The sequence below is a fragment of the Chiloscyllium plagiosum genome, unplaced genomic scaffold (assembly GCF_037043375.1).
Source record: "Chiloscyllium plagiosum isolate Xiang-an unplaced genomic scaffold, Cpla_swu_hap1 HiC_scaffold_29, whole genome shotgun sequence".
NCBI classification, from domain to species: domain Eukaryota; kingdom Metazoa; phylum Chordata; class Chondrichthyes; order Orectolobiformes; family Hemiscylliidae; genus Chiloscyllium; species Chiloscyllium plagiosum.
Window position 1 is genome coordinate 97,587,866 of NW_028270167.1, and position 16,439 is coordinate 97,604,304.

At 45.9% G+C, this 16,439-nt stretch overlaps 1 pseudogene; it reads right to left on the minus strand.

The window, feature by feature from the left end:
• Positions 1–378: 378 nt before the first annotated feature.
• LOC148142459 (beta-1,3-galactosyl-O-glycosyl-glycoprotein beta-1,6-N-acetylglucosaminyltransferase 3-like) lies at positions 379–5,620 on the minus strand (annotated as a pseudogene).
• Positions 5,621–16,439: the final 10,819 nt, after the last annotated feature.

Consider the following 16,439-nt stretch of genomic DNA (forward strand, 5'->3'; position numbering starts at 1 on the left):
GCTGGCTTTTTGAGGGTCTGTATTGTATGCGCTGTTTCTTACACAAGTGGACTGTCTCATATGTATGAATGTCATTGTTACTGTTTGTAATGATTGGGATTTGAGGTTTGTCCTCATTTCCCTGAAAACCGGTTGAATGTCAGGATTTGGGGCTTGGCTTTGTCATTCCCCTCCCTTGTAAAATTGCTGTTTCTCTGTATACAGCTGTAAATGTAATTGTTTGTATAAACTGTGAATTGTTTAATAAAATATAAATAAACAGGACTGTCTGTTTCCTTTCTTCCTGGTGATGAAATATAAATTGAGGAGCAATTATAAATGTTGTCTGCGAAAATCACAAAGCTGAATCATGAAAGAGGAAGGGGAGTGTAGGTTAATCTAGATATGCTTGTATAAACAGTTGTAAGCATCTGTTTCCCGCTTCTGCAAAAACAAAAACCACAATCAAGAGGTTATAAGGCTCAGTGTGGACGAAGAATGAGAGGAAATGTTGCTTTAGCCAGCAAGGAAGCAGATGGCAGTGAAGGAGGATATACGCTAACAATAGACCACAGAGGGATATGGTGAAATGGCCAAGCAAAACCTGTACTGTTACGCACAAGGCCAGCTAAGGCAAGAGATAAACAAGAGGAATAGGCACTGGGTTTAGAGTAGTGGGAGGAGGGAAAGAGAAATGTAATTGTATCAAGGTTTTGTACTGTGCGCCTACCTTGTAGACACCACTCTTGCAAGAGTATATCAGATGATACTGCTGCTGCATATCTTGTCTTGGACTGAAATTATTGAAATGAGTGGGTTCTATTTCCCACATAAATTAAGATTTACACACTTGTTTTTCACTGCATCTGACACCTACACACATGACATGGGTACTAGGAAAAAATAAGCATGACGGCTGTCGGGTGGTAGTGGAAGAAAAATATACAGGCATGTCAAGAGATCTGCTCACTGAGAGCTGGCTCTAGGGGAGCTGGATCAGCATATGAAGGACTCTTCAATCCTCTTGAGGAGAGGAGACTGACTTCAAAACAGCTTCAGTGTGTCTTATGTGCTGTTGTTGGTGTCTTCCTACTGAGGAGTTTATTTTTAATTTTTTTTTCATAGTTTGTTATGATTTGTTTTCTGGGGTTTCTTTCTGCTTATTTCTGTTAATATGAAGGTGTGCTCAGCTGCACAGGCAGCTACTACCACCACTGCTGCTACAGTCTGGTCCAGCTCCTGCTACTGAAGCCTAGGCCTCGCCTGCACCCCTGCTGCTGCTGCCTGGGCCTACCTACACCTGGGGACGACTTCGACTGCTACTCCTGAGGCTACTTCTGAAAAAAAAATAAACAGGACGATCAGATGTTCTGTTCACTCTGAGCTGGCTCTGAGGAAGCTGGATCTGTATCAAGGACTCCATGTGTAAACAAAAGGGTGAGTTGGTGACTGGATAATGGCCTCTGTGAAGTTATTCCTGATGTCGGGGTTTCCTGCTCCTCGAATACTGCCTGACCTGCTATGCTCTTCCAACACTTCTAATTTTGACTGTAATCTCCAGCATCTGCAGTACCCACTTACAGTCATAGAGATGTACAGCATGGAAACAGATCCTTCGGTCTGACCAGATATCCCGACCCAATCCAGTTCCACCTGCCAGCACCCGGCCCATATCCCTCCAAACCCTTCCTATTCATATACCCATCCAAATGCCTCTTAAATGTCGCAATTGTACCAGCCTCCACCACATCCTCTGGCAGCTCATTCCATACGCGTACCATACTCTCCATGAAAATGTTGCTCCTCAGGTCTCTTTTATATCTTTTCCCTCTCACCCGAAACCTATGCCATCTAGTTCTGGACTCTCTGACCCCAGGGAAAAGACTTTGTCGATTTATCCTATGCATGCCCCTCATAATTTTGTAAACCACTATAAAGTCACCCCTCAGCCTCCGACACTCCAGGGAAAACAGCCTCAGCCTGTTCAGCCTCTCCCTGTAGCTCAAATCCTCCAACCCTGGCAACATCCTTGTAAATCATTTTGGAATCCTTTCAAGTTTCACAACATCTTTCCAATAGGAAGGAGACCAGAATTGCACGCAATATTACAACAGTGGCCTAACCAATGTACTGTACAGTCGCAACATGACCTCCCAACTCCTGTACTCCATAGTCTGATCAATAAAGAAGCGTATACCAAACACTGCCTTCACTATCCTATTTACCTGCGACTCCGTTTTCAAGGATGTATGAACCTGCACTCCAAGGTCTCTTTGTTCAGCAACACTCCCGAGGACCTTACCATTAAGTGTATAAATCCTGCTGCGATTTGCTTTCCCAAAATGCAGCACCTCGCATTTATCTGAATTAAACTCCATCTGCCACTTCGCAGCCCATTGGCCCATCTGGTCCAGATCTTGTTGTAATCTGAGGAAACCCTCTTCGCTGTCCACTACACCTTTAATTTTGGTGTCATCTGTCAACTCACTAACTGTACCTCCTTTTGCTCGCATCCAAATCATTTATGTAAATGACAAAAAGTAGAGGGCCCAGCACCAATCCTTGTGGCACTCCACTGGTCACAGGCCTCCAGTCTGAAAAACAACCCTCCACCACCACCCTCTGTCTTCTACCTTTTGAGCCAGTTCTGTATCCAAATGGCTAGTTCTCCCTGTATTCCATGAGATCTAACCTTGCTAATCAGTCTCCCATGAGGAACCTTGTTGAATACCTTACTGAAGTCCATATAGATCACATCTACCACTCTGCCCTCATCAATCCTCTTTGTTACTTCTTCAAAAAACTCAATCAAGTTTGTGAGACTATTTCACTATCAACTTTAGAACAATCCTTTACATGCTCTGAACCGAACTTACATTCTTTTGTTCACTCTTAACTCTTAAGGGGTAGCCATAAGCACCCACATGGGCCCCAACTATGCCTGCCTCTTCATCCATCAGCACCATTCCCCACCTTTTCCCCCACTACATTGATGACTGGATTGGCACTACCTCGTATTTGCATGAGGTGGTTGAAAAGTTCACTAATTCTAATTCTACCAACACCTTCCAACCTGACCTCAAATTCACCCCGACAATCTCGGACACCTCCTTCCCCTTCCTGGACCTCTCCATCTCCATCTCTGGCAACCGACTAATCGCGGACATCTACTACAAACCCACCAACTCCCACAGCTACCTGGAATACACCTCCTCCCACCCTGCCCCTGTCAAAACACTATCCCTTATTCCCAATTTCTCTGCCTCTGCTGCATCTGTTCCCAGGAGGACCAATTCCACCACAGAACATCCCAGATGATGTCCTAGCATAAAAACTACAATTTCCTCTCCCACATGGTTGACAATGCCGTACAGTGCATCTGCTCCATTTCCTGTACCTTCACCCTTGAACCACACCCCTCCCAATGCAACAGGGACAGAACCCCTTGGTCCTCACCTTCCACCCCACCAACATCCGGATACATTGCATTATCCTCCACCACTTCTGCCACTTACAAACAGACCGCACCATTAGGGACATATTTCCCTCTGCACTCCATCTGCATTTCAGAGACCATTCCCTCTGCAACTCCCTTGTCAGACCCACACCCCCCACCAACCCACCCTCCCCTCCTGGCACCTTCCCTGGCCTCTGAAAAGTGCAAACCTTGCACCCACCCCTCCCCTCTCACCTCTGTCCAAGGCTCCAAAGGATCCTTTCACATCTGACAAATATACTTGTACCTCCCACCAATGTCATCTACTGCATCCATTGCACCCAAGGTGGTGTCCTCAACAGCAGGGAGACAGAACTCTTACTTGCGGATTGTTTCAGAGAACATCTCTGGGACACCTACACCAACCAACCCCACCACCCCGTGGCTGAACACTTTAACTCCCCCTCCCACCATGGGAATGCAGGTCCTGAGCCTCCTCCATCACCAAACCCTTACCAGCTGATGCCTGGATATTCCACCTTGGAACCCTGCAACCAGGCGGATCAATGTCGATTTCACTAGTTTCATCATTTCCCCACCCCAACTTATCGCAATCCCCAGCCTCCAACTCAGCACCACCCACCTGACTGGTCCATCTTCCTTCCCACCTGTCCACTCGACCTTCTACACCCCACACACATCCCTTCCGCATACCTTCATCTATCACATTCCCAGCTACCTTCCACCCCCCGCCCCACACCCATCCCGCTTATCTCTCGGCCCCCTGGTCCACAAGCCTCATTCCTGATGAAGGGCTTATGTTCGAAACAATGATTCTTCAGATGCTGCCTGACCCGCTGTGCTTTTCCAGTGCCACACTCTTGACTCTGATCTCCAGCATCTGTAGTCCTCACTTTCTCCTACACTCTTAACCTACCGACATTCCTGTATACTCTCGTAATCAGTTTATGTCCCTCCTTATCCCAGGCCCAGCCCTCTCTTTCTACCCCATCCCTTTCACCTGACCATCTTCCCTTTCGCCCATCTGCTCCACCCTACCCACTGTCCAATCACAGCCACCTTCTCCCTGCATCCACCAATCGCCATCCCACCCACCTTTCCCCAGCCCCACACCCCCATTTATTCTGCAGCCCTTTCCTCTCCCCGGGTTCTGATGAAAGTTTCCGACCTGAAACGTCAATTGCTCTTCTATTCTGTTTGCAGCTCAACTCTCCAACTCCTCTATATTCCTTTGTACATTCTGAACCTCCCTCCATGCAATTGAACTGTTTTAACAACCCTGTCTCTCTTTGTACAGGCAGGAGTGAAGGACTGGAGGAGAGAGCGAGAGATGATGGAGGGAGGGAGGATGGAAAAACTTGGATGAAGAGAGGCCCAGCAGACAGGAAGGCGGTTACCTTTTTGAACCCTGGTGCAGGATCCGACTCAATCACGTTGGAGCCGTTCAGAGCTCTGAGGCAGCGGACTATCTCCCGGTTGGTCTTCGGGGGAAGTCTTGGCCACACACATTGATGAAGTACCTCCAGGGGACAGGGCTCTCCAGCAGCTCCTTCATGCAGTTGAGATCCGCCTGAACTCTGCTCCAGCCAGCATTGGTGACCCACTCCAGCTTGGCTGCAACAAAGACATTGTGGAACACGAAGCGATGACCCGAACGGCCGCATGAAATTGACTCGGGGATTTGCGGTCCACGTGGATACAGTCGACATTCTGTGGGGCGTAAATGCTCCGTAGAAGCCTCTCGAACATCTCAATGCTCTGGTGGATGACCATGGAGTAAGCCAAGGGGAAGTGTTCCTCCTCAGGGCTCAGGGGGACAGTGATATACTTGCGGCCCCTCACAAACGATCTGCAATTTCGGGTCATGTTCAGATAATCTCCCTCAGTGACGGCTTGGTGCTTGAGGGAGACAGTAATGGAGTTGAGGAGGGCCCTTTCCACCTCCTGCCTGTCCCCCTGGATGATCTGCCAGCAGGTGGAGTTCTCCTCGACCAGGAGGAGATGTTCCTGCATTGGACTGGCGCCTGGTTTCACCAGCCTGAGGGTCAGCCGGCTCCCTCCTCTCTGGACCAGCAGCCATTGGCACAACAAGACCACACTGAGCGCACACACAGCGCTGATCTGAGGCACGACCAGTGGGCACAACGCTGGCTCAGCTTGGGCATAGCACTTTCCAGAGGGCATTGTCCCCAGCCTATAGGCGATAGGCAAATGCAGAATGGATGCTCTCTGTGCTGGGCAGCACTGCCTCCACCAGGCCGTGGGGAAGGAGTGACTGCAATTTGCTGGAGAGGTCGCAGCAGTCAGTCCCCTCCTTGTTAGACTCTTGTCTTCCCTTTTCCCCAAGATTCAACGAATGACTCGAGTTTCACTCCCTCTCCCCCTGGAACTGCTCTCCCTCTGGAATTCCTCTCCCTCTCTCTGTGACCCCTTTGTAACCCCTCTCCCTCTAATAACCCCTATCCCTTTGTAATCCCTATCCTCCACTAACTCATCCCTCTCCCTCAGTAACTCCTCTCTCCCTCTGTAACTTCTCTCTCTCGTTCCTCTCTCTCTCTGTAACTTCTCTCTCTCTCTCTCTCTCTCTCTCACACACACACACACACACACACATTAACTCCTCTCTCTCTTTCCTCTCTCGGTAACTCTATCTCGGTAACTCCTCTCCCTCTCTCTCTCTCACACACACACTAACGTCTCTCTCTCTTTCTCTGTCCCTCAGTAACTCCTCTCTTCCCTCTCTCGGTAACTCTCTCTCTCGGTAACTCCTCTCCCTCTCTCTGTCTCTCACACAATAACGTCTTTCTCTCTTTCTCTGTCCCTCAGTAACTCCTCTCTTCCCTCTCTCGGTAACTCTCTCTCTCTCGGTAACTCCTCTCCCTCTCTCTGTCTCTCTCAGTAACACCTCCCGCCCTCCTCTGGATGAAACCCAGCCAATGTTCCGTTGTTTCTCTCTCGGAGTCCGGGCTCCTCTCGCTCCTGTCTGCCTGCCTGGCTACAGGCGTTTCTTTCCCCGGTCTCTGCTTCTCTCCAGCCGTTCCTGGACCGGTGTCGCCCGGGTGAAGTAAACGAGAGGATCGCGATGGTTTGCAGTCTGGATCGGAAAACCTACTACCAGAGAGACACAGAGCCAGCCAAGCCCAATAAACCACGCCCCAGCCTGGGCTGAGATGCTCTTTCAGGAAGGAACCTGCCATCGAGCCCACAACAATGTGGGAGGGGTTACCCTTGGATGAAGAGAGACCAGGAGACGGGAAGGTGGTTACCTGTTTGTATTGTGACTCTTAACTGCCGTCTGGGCTATTAGGGATGGCCAATAAACACTGGCCTGGCCAACGGTGCCCCCATCCCATGAATTTATTTGAAAAAAAGTGACAATAGTAAGTCAAATTAAATCAAACTTCACCACTCGTCATCTCTCTCTCTCTCTCTCTCTCTGATGCGAAATTGGAATTATGGTGATTTGACCGTTCATAATAAAGCTGTGAATCTGAGCATAGCAAGTTGATATGAATCAAAAAAAAATTCCCCTGGCCGAGAGTGGCTCAGAGGTTAGCATTGCTGGAGCACAGTGCCAGGAACCAGAGTTTGATTCCAGCCTTGGGTGGCTGTGTGGAGTTTTGCATGTTGTCTGCTTGGGTAACCTTCGGGTGCTCTGAGTTCAAAGATGTTCAAGTTCGGTGGATTGGCCAAGCTGAATTGCCCATAATGTCCAGGGATGTGCAGGCGGTGTGGGTTACCATAGCCACACACATACACAGCAGAACACTCCTGCAGGTTTAGGCAATGCTCAATCTAATGCAACATCCTGGTGGATCTCCTTTGCCCCCCCCTCCAGTACAATCACATCCTTCCTATAATGCGGTGACCAGAACTGCACACAGTATTCCAGCTGTGGTCTCACCAAAATCCTGTAAAGCTCCAACATGACACCTCCCTGCTCATGTATTCAGTGGCTTTGACCTTTCTTAATTCCCTTACCTGCCTATCCTGCCGCCTTCACGGATGGCTGGACACACAAACCAGGATCCGTCTAATCTTCTGTGCTTGCCAGGGTCCTCCTATTTTACATGTATTCCCTTGCCATGTTAGTCCTCCGGAAATGCATGTCACAGAAATTTAGGCATTCAGTAGCACAGAATGGAGAAAAACAAACGACTGGCTCAAGAGCTGGCATCTTTTAAACATTGTAACTGTGCCCACATACATTACTTCATCTGGAAGTTTATTCCATCACAAACCACTCTGGGGGAAAAAAAGAGTTGCTCCTCAATCTTTAATTCTTTTTCCTCTAACCTTACAAACATGGCCCTGAGTCTGAACTCCCCCACACTAGGGAAAAGACCCTTCTCATTCACCTTATCAATCACTGTCATGATTTTATAAACCTCAACAAGGTCACCCCTCAATTTCCTATGCTGCAGTGAAAAACACGTACAGTTCTGATCACCACCCAACCAGAAGGATGTGGATCCTTTAGAGAGGGGACAGAAAATGTTTACCAGGACGTTGCCTGGAATGAGGGATTTTACCTGTGAAGAAAGATTGGATAGATTGGGTTTGTTTCCACTAGAATGCAGGGATGTAATGTTCTTTGTAAAATGTCCCCAGCCTCTCCAGTCAATTTTTATATCTCAAACCCTGCACTCCTGGCAACATCCTGGTAAATCTTTTCTGAACCGTCTCCAGTTTAATAATATCCTTCCTACAGCAGCGTGAGCAGAACAGGACACAGTCTTCCAGAATTGGCCTTACCAACTTCCTGTCCAACCTCAGCACACCATCCCAACTCCAATATTCAGAGAGCTGAACAATGAAGGTCATCACTCTCCAGCAGGCATTGTTTCACCCTGACTCCCCTTGTAACTGTCCACATCTCACTGGGACACTGATGTGAAACATCTTGGCTCTTTGACTGATTCGACCAAGTCTCATTTCCTACTGTTCCTGTGTATCCCTCAGAACAGGAATGTAATGTGCATTCCCACGGCAACATCACAATGACAGACTTGTTTGTGGATTCACATGAAGTGGGCATCACTGACTGGGACAGCCTTGTTACCCATCCCCCTAATCTCTACGGCATAAATGATAAGGAACTCTCCTCTTAAACCCCCCTGTCCTTGTGTTTTAAGAACCCTGACCACAAATGCAAAGTCACATGGGGAGAGAGTTCCAGGATTCTGTCCCAGAAAAACTGAAGGAAGGATGATTAATGTCAAAGTTGGGATTAAGGGTGAAGTGGAGAGTAACTGCAGAAGGAGTAGTGTTGCGTCATATTGCTGGCCTTGTCTTCAAAGTGATATTGATGTTGGGTTTACAAGGTGCGGTTGAGGGACCCTTCCTGAATTACTCTAGTAAATCCACAACAGGTATAACATTGTTTCCAGGAAAAAATGGACAGGCTTCATCAGAGAAAGGAAACGCAAATTGCTCAAAGTCTTCTGAGATGATAACATGGAGGGCCCAAGCAGCTGAAGGCCAGTGGAGTGATGGAATTAGGGAATGGTCAAGAGGCTGGAATCGCAGGAGGGCTGACATCATGGAGTGATAATGAGCATTGATGTTACAGCTAAGAGAGGGTTATTGGGACTGGAGGAGGTTTCAGAGATAGGGTGGGGTGTAGGGGTTGGAGGAGGTTCTAGAGATAGGGAAGGTGTCAGGGCTGAATGAGGTTACAGAGATAGGGAGGAGTGTACTGGGTGGAGTAGGTTATAGAGATGTACAATGCAGAAACAGTCCCATCAATCCAACTTGTCCATGCCTACCAGTTCTCCTAACCTAATCTTGACTCAATTGCCCGCACTTGGCCCATATCCCTCTGCACCTTTCCTCGTCATATACCAATGCAGATGCCCTTTAAATGCTGTAATTGTACCAGCCTCCACCACTTCCTCTGGCAGCTCATTCCATCCACGCACCACTCCTCAGCCCATTGGCCCATCTCATCAAGATCCTGTTGTACTCTGAGGGAACCTTCTTTGCCATCCACTACACCTCTAGTTTTGGTGTCATCTGCAAACTTACTAACTGTATCCCCTATGTTCACATCCAAATCATTATATAAATGATGAAAAGCAGTGGACCCAGCACCGATCCTTGTGGCACACCACTGTCACAGGCCTCGAGTCTGAAAAGCAACTCTCCGCCACCACCCTGTCTTTTACCTCAAAGTCAGTTCAGTATCCAAATGGCTAGTTCTGCTTGTACTCCATGAGATCTAACGTTGCTAACCAGTCTACCATGGGGATCCTTGTCGAGCGCCTTACTGAAGTCCACATAGATTGCGTCTACCGCTCTGCCCTCATCAATCCTCTTTGTTACTTCTCTGAACAAACTCAGTCAAGTTAGTGAGACATGATTTCCCACACACAAAGCCATGTTGACTATTCCTAATCAGTCCTTGCCTTTCCAAATACATGTAAATCCTGTCCGTCAGGATTCCCCCTAATACCTTGCCCGCCACCAATGTCAGGCTTACCGGTCTATAGCTTCTCTCAGCTTTAAAGCATCACCTTTTCATTCTGAGGCTATGTCCTCTGGTTCTAGTCTCTCCTACTCGTGGAAACACCTTTCCATATCCAGTCTACCACGGGGCCTCAGTATTCTGTAAGTTTCAATCCGATCTCCCTCACTCTTCTGAACTCCATTGAGTCCAGACCCAGATCCTCAGCCACTCCTCATGTGACAAATCTTTCATTCCTGGGATCATTCTTATAAAATGCCTCAGGAATGCTCTTAACCTACTATTGTGAGAGATGACATTACACTGAATTACATATTTTGACTGCAGGCTATAAAACCACCGAACTTTAGCAGCAAGCTATGTTAGTGTCCCTTTCTCACTGACTGCTGCTATCTCCTCAACAGTTTGAAGGGTCTATGATGTGTAGATACTAGACAGTACAAACTGAGCATACACATCTCTCTGTAATGAGAACAACCCATGGTCGACTCAGACTATGTGGACTTTACCTTTACCTTCACCAAGCATACGTTAATATGATTAAGAAAACATTTACTCAACAACAGGAATGTTGGATGATTACAAAAATATATTGGTCCACATATATTTTGCCTGAACCATGGTTGCTACCATATAACCAAAAACAATTATACATGAGGAAGTCTAAACCCAGTTTATTCATCCGAGACGTGTGTTGCAATTCAGTTCTTTCTGTTTTCTTGTCTTTGACAGTTCATTACCCTACAATGTAGGTATGTCTGCTCTCATGTATGTTCACCCTGTTCAATGTCCTTGTCTTTATCTTCATCTTCACTCTCAGAAGATTACTGCTGATCCCCTATTTCCTCTGCCGACAGTCCACACCCTGTTTGTCAACTGCACTTGAGAAAGGCATAGTGCACCATTTCTGATCTATACTGCAATGCCCCACTGGAGCTTCCAACTCATCTTGAAGTGGTTGAGTTATGATTGTTCAACTATGGCCCTGGTGGAAGCATGGGCATTGTTGTATCTTCATTTTCCCGTTGCCTCAGGGACGCACTACCACCTTGATAGCATTCATAGACCCTTATTTCAAGGAGATTGGAGTGTAAGAGTAGGGAAGACTTACTGCAACTGACAAAGGTACTGGTGAGACTACATAGAGTCATACAACATGGAAACAGACCGTCCGTTCCAACAAAGCCTTGCTGATCATTATCCCAAACTAAACTAGTTCCACCTGCCTGCTCCTGGCCCATAGCCCTCCAACCCTTTCCTACTCATGTACTTATCCAAATTTCTTTTAACCTTATAATTGTACCCACATCCTCCCTTTTCTCAGGAAGTTCATTCCACATGCGAACCACCCTATGCATAAAGAAAGTTCTTCATCTTTTTAAAATCTCTTTCCTCTCACTTTAAAAATGTGCCCCCTAGTCTTGAAATGCCCACCCTTGGGAAAAGACAAGTAGCATTAACTCTATCCATACCCATCATTCTTTTATAAACTTCTATCAGTCTCGAGTAATGTGGCAGTTTTGGTCCCTTTGTTTGGGGAAATTTCATTGGAGGCAGTTGAGAGAAGGTCTGCTAGGCTAATCACCAGAGTACAGGGATTGTCTTATTAACAAATGCTAAACAGGTTGGGAGTCTACTCACTGGAACTTAGAAGAATGATCTAACTGAAAAATATGAGATTCTTAAGGGGTTTTACAGGGAAAATGCTGGGAGGAGGTTTCTCGTCATGGGGGAGTCTAGGACCAGAAAGCATGGTCTCAGAATCAAGGGGTGCCAGTTTAAGACTGAAACGAGGAAGCATTTCTTCTCTTTGAATCTTTGGAAGTCCTTGTCACAGTGCCCCCTGTGGGGACAGAGCCCTTGTGTATATTTAAGGCTCAGATGGATAGATTCTTGATCAGTCAGGGAATCAAGGCTTCCAGGGAAAGCAGAGGAAGGTGAAAGTGAGGAATGTTGGATCAGTCACGATCCTATTGAATGGTGGAGCAGGATCAAGAGCTTAAGGGCCTACTCCTGTTCCTGTTTCTTTTGGCATTATTGTCATGTGGTCATCCTGAGCACTAACCTACTGTTCTGGAAATCATGGTGTCGAATACTACCACAGCTGATGGTGAAATATGAATTCAATAAAATCTGGATTTAAAAACTAGTCTATGATGACCATATAACCATTGTTGATTCTCAGATTACAGGTTTATTAATGAAACTCCAGATCCATGGCAATTCCGTTGGCTCTTAACTGACATCTGAAATAGTCAAGTAAGACACTCAGTTCAAAGGTAATAATGGATGGAAAACAAATGGCAGCCTTACCAAAAAATCCACATCCCAGGAAAGAATAACAAGAAAGGAAAAACATGTTATGAACCAAATTTAGAGAATTTTTCATTTAATTCCCTGCAGCTCTTCTTCTGTGGCCCAAGGTCTTTGGAAGGAGGCAGGATCTCGGGACTTGTCTTCTACATCAACATCATGGCAGCTCCAAGACGGTCTGAAACAATCCTCCAAACTCTGGCATCGATGGTTCCATATAAGTTAAACATTGTTGAAGTGACAAAACCTTTCCACTCTCCAGCTCTGCAGGTTGGTGATAGGGCAGTCTGAAAGCAATATGGGTACATGCTATGGTACCCTACAGCTGAGGGAAGGTAGTGATGGCAGAGAATCCCACTGCCCAGGTTGCTTGGCTCTCCTTGTTATGGGTGAATGATGTACACAAGTGTAATCTGGAGAAAGAGGCATCAGTGACAGCTTGGATGTATTTGCAGGTCACCTCAACCGGGAGATGCTACAAAAAACCCGATGTAAAATATATGTGTGTGTAAAATGTATGGGATTTTGAACTAATGACAAATATGTTTTGTCCTAATTATTTGAAAGCACTTAATAATTATCTCGGTATATCTTTCTGGAACCATGACTTAAAGGTGGAATGTGCCCCCTGGAGTATTAATGGTTATTTGTTATATTGTGCTAGTTTGTAACAAAAATCATTGACAGATTTTGTTCTGAGCAAGGATGACTGGACCCAAAACATTAACTCCTGATTTCTCTCCACAGATGCTGCCAGACCTGCTGAGTCTTTTTTGTTTTTGGAATGACTGCAGTTTTTGAATAGGAAATGGGACTTTACTTTGTGTTTTGAAATATTTTATAATATATTGCAAATAGAAAGGAAAACGAAGAACTGCAGATGGAACTGGAGATCTGAACGAACCAAATTCAAAACATGCCTGAGAAATTCAGAGGCTCTGGTAACATCTGTGGCAAGAGAAACAGAGTTAACACTGAGTCTAGTGTGACTGTTCCTCAGAACTCTGTTTCTCCTTCCACAGATGCTGTCAGACCTGCTGATTTCTCCAGCATTTTCGATGTTTGTTTTGATTTCCAACATCCACAGTTTTTGCCTTTAGTCAGATCTGAAGATAAAGCCATTCATATCTGTGTCTTACGGGACACTGTTCGCAAGAAATCCATGGCTGATACATTAATCAATAAAGACATTTGAGAGTGCAGGTGGGAGACAATTTAAAACAAGGAAAAAGAGTAAGTACTGAGGGAATGCAGCAAGTTTGCAGCGTCTGTGGAAAGAGAGACAGGCAGACAGAGTTAACATTTTGAGTTCAATGTTCAGTTTTCATGACAATTTAAGGTCTCCTCTGAATGACAGAACCTCCCACTAGTTCTGTTCTGGTGGCTCAGGACTGATGTTCATGTTCAAGTTCAAGTTTTGTACAAGGCCCAGATCCTACTCAAATGGCTACAGTTTAAGTAGTTAAAGCCTGTGTAAATTTTGGGAATTAGTATGAGGGTTTTGCAAGTAAGACCATAAGACCATAAGACATAGGAGCGGAAATAAGGCCATTCGGCCCATCGAGTCCACTCCGCCATTCAATCATGGCTGATGGGCATTTCAACTCCACTTACCCGCATTCTCCCCATAGCCCTTAATTCCTTGTGACATCAAGAATTTATCAATTTCTGCCTTGAAGACATTTAGCGTCCCGGCCTCCACTGCACTCTGTGGCAATGAATTCCACAGGCCCACCACTCTCTGGCTGAAGAAATGTCTCCGCATTTCTGTTCTGAATTTACCCCCTCTAATTCTAAGGCTGTGTCCACAGGTCCTAGTCTCCTTGCCTAACGGAAACAAATTCCTCGCGTCCACCCTCTCCAAGCCATGTATTATCTTGTAAGTTTCTATTAGATCTCCCCTTAATCTTCTAAACTCCAATGAATACAATCCCAGGATCCTCAGCCATTCCTCATATGTTAGACCTACCATTCCAGGGATCATCCGTGTGAATCTCCGCTGGACATGCTCCAGTGCCATTATATCCTTCCTGAGGTGTGGGGGCCAAAACTGGACACAGTACTCCAAATGGGGTCTAACCAGAGCTTTATAAAGTCTCAGTAGCACAACAGTGCTTTTATATTCCAACCCTCTTGAGATAATTGACAACATCGCATTCGCTTTCTTAATCACGGACTCAACCTGCATGTTTACCTTTAGAGAATCCTCAACTAGCACTCCCAGATCCCTCTGTACTTTGGCTTTATGAATTTTCTCACCGTTTAGAAAGTAATCCATGCTTCTATTCTTTTTTCCAAAGTGCAAGACTTCGCATTTGCTCACATTGAATTCCATCAGCCATTTCCTGGAACACTCCTCCAAACTGTCTAGATCCTTCTGCAGCTTCCCCACTTCCTCAGTACTACCTGCCTGTCCACCTAACTTTGTATTATTGGCAAACCTCGCTAGAATGTCCCCAGTCCCTTCATCCAGATCATTAATATATAATATAACCCCAACACTGAACCCTGCGGGACACCGCTTGTCACCGGTTGCCATTCCGAAAAGGAACCTTTTATGCCAACTCTCTGCCTTCTGTCAGACAGCCAATCCTCAACCCATACCAGTAGCTCACCTCGAACACCATGGCCCTCACCTTGTTCAGCAGCCTCCCGTGTGGCACCTTATCAAAGGCCTTTTGGAAGTCTAGGTAGACCACATCTACTGGGTTTCCCCAGTCTAACCAACAGATTTGTCAGGCACGACCTCCCCTTACTAAATCCATGTTGACTTGTTCTAATCCGACCCTGCTCTTCCAAGAATTTAGAAACCTCATCCTTAATGATGGATTCTAGAATTTTACCAACAACCGAGGTTAGGCTAATTGGCCTATAATTTTCCATCTTTTGCCTTGATCCTTTCTTGAACAAGGGGGTTACAACAGCGATCTTCCAATCATCCGGGACTTTCCCTGACTCCAGTGACTTTTGAAAGATTTCAACCAACGCCTCCGTTATTTCCTCAGCCACCTCCCTCTGAGCTCTAGGATGTAACCCATCAGGGCCAGGAGATTTATCAATTTTTAAGACCTTTTAGCTTTTCTAGCACTTTCTCTTTTGTAATGGCAACCATACTCAACTCAGCCCCCTGACTCCTTTAATTGTTGGGATATTACTCATGTCTTCCACTGTGAAGACTGACGCAAAGTACTTATTAAGTTCTCCTGCTATTTCCTTATCTCCCATCACTAGGCTTCCAGCATCAGTTTGAAGTGACCCAATGTCTACTCTTGCCTGTCGTTTGTTTCTTATGTATTGAAAGAAACTTTTACTATCATTTCTAATATTACTGGCTGGCCTACCTTCATATTTGATCCTCTCCTTCCTTTTTTCTCTCTTTGTTATCCTCTGTTTTTGTAGCCTTCCCAATCTTCTGATTTCCCAGTGCTTTTGGCCACTTTATAGGCTCTCTCTTTTTCTTTGATAGATTTCCTGACTTCCTTTGTCAGCCATGGCTGTCTAATCCCTCCCCAAATAATCTTTCTCTTTTTGGGGATGAACCTCTGTCCAGTGTCCTCAATTTTACCCACAAACTCCTGCCATTTTTGCTCTACTGTCTTCACTGCTAGGCTCTGCTTCCAGTCTATTTTCGTCAGTTCCTCTCTCATGCCCTCATAATTACCTTTATTTAACTGTAACACCATTACATCTGATTTTGCCTTCTCTCTTTCAAACTGCAGACTGAACTCTACCATATTATGATCGCTGCTTCCTAAGTGTTCCCTTACTTTAAGATTTTTTATAAAGTCTGGTTCATTACATAGCACTAGGTCCAGAATAGCCTGCTCCCTATGGGCTCCATGACAAGCTGTTCCAAAAAGCCATCCTGTAAGCATTCCATGAATTCCCTTTCTTTGGATCCATTTGCAACATTATTTACCCAGTCCACCTGCATATTGAAGTCTCCCATGATCACTGTGACCTTGCCTTTCTGACATGGCTTCTCTATTTCCCAGTACATGTTGCGCCCCTGGTCCTGACCACTGTTAGGAGGTCTGTACATAACTCCCATTATGGTTTTTTTGCCTTTGTGTTTCCTCAATTCCACTCACACAGACTCCACATCATCCGATACTATGTCATTCAGCACCATAGATTTAATTTTGTTCTTAACTAACAAGGCAACCCCGCCCCCTCTGCCCACCTCCCTGTCTTTTCGATAAGTTGAAAACCCTTGGATGTTTA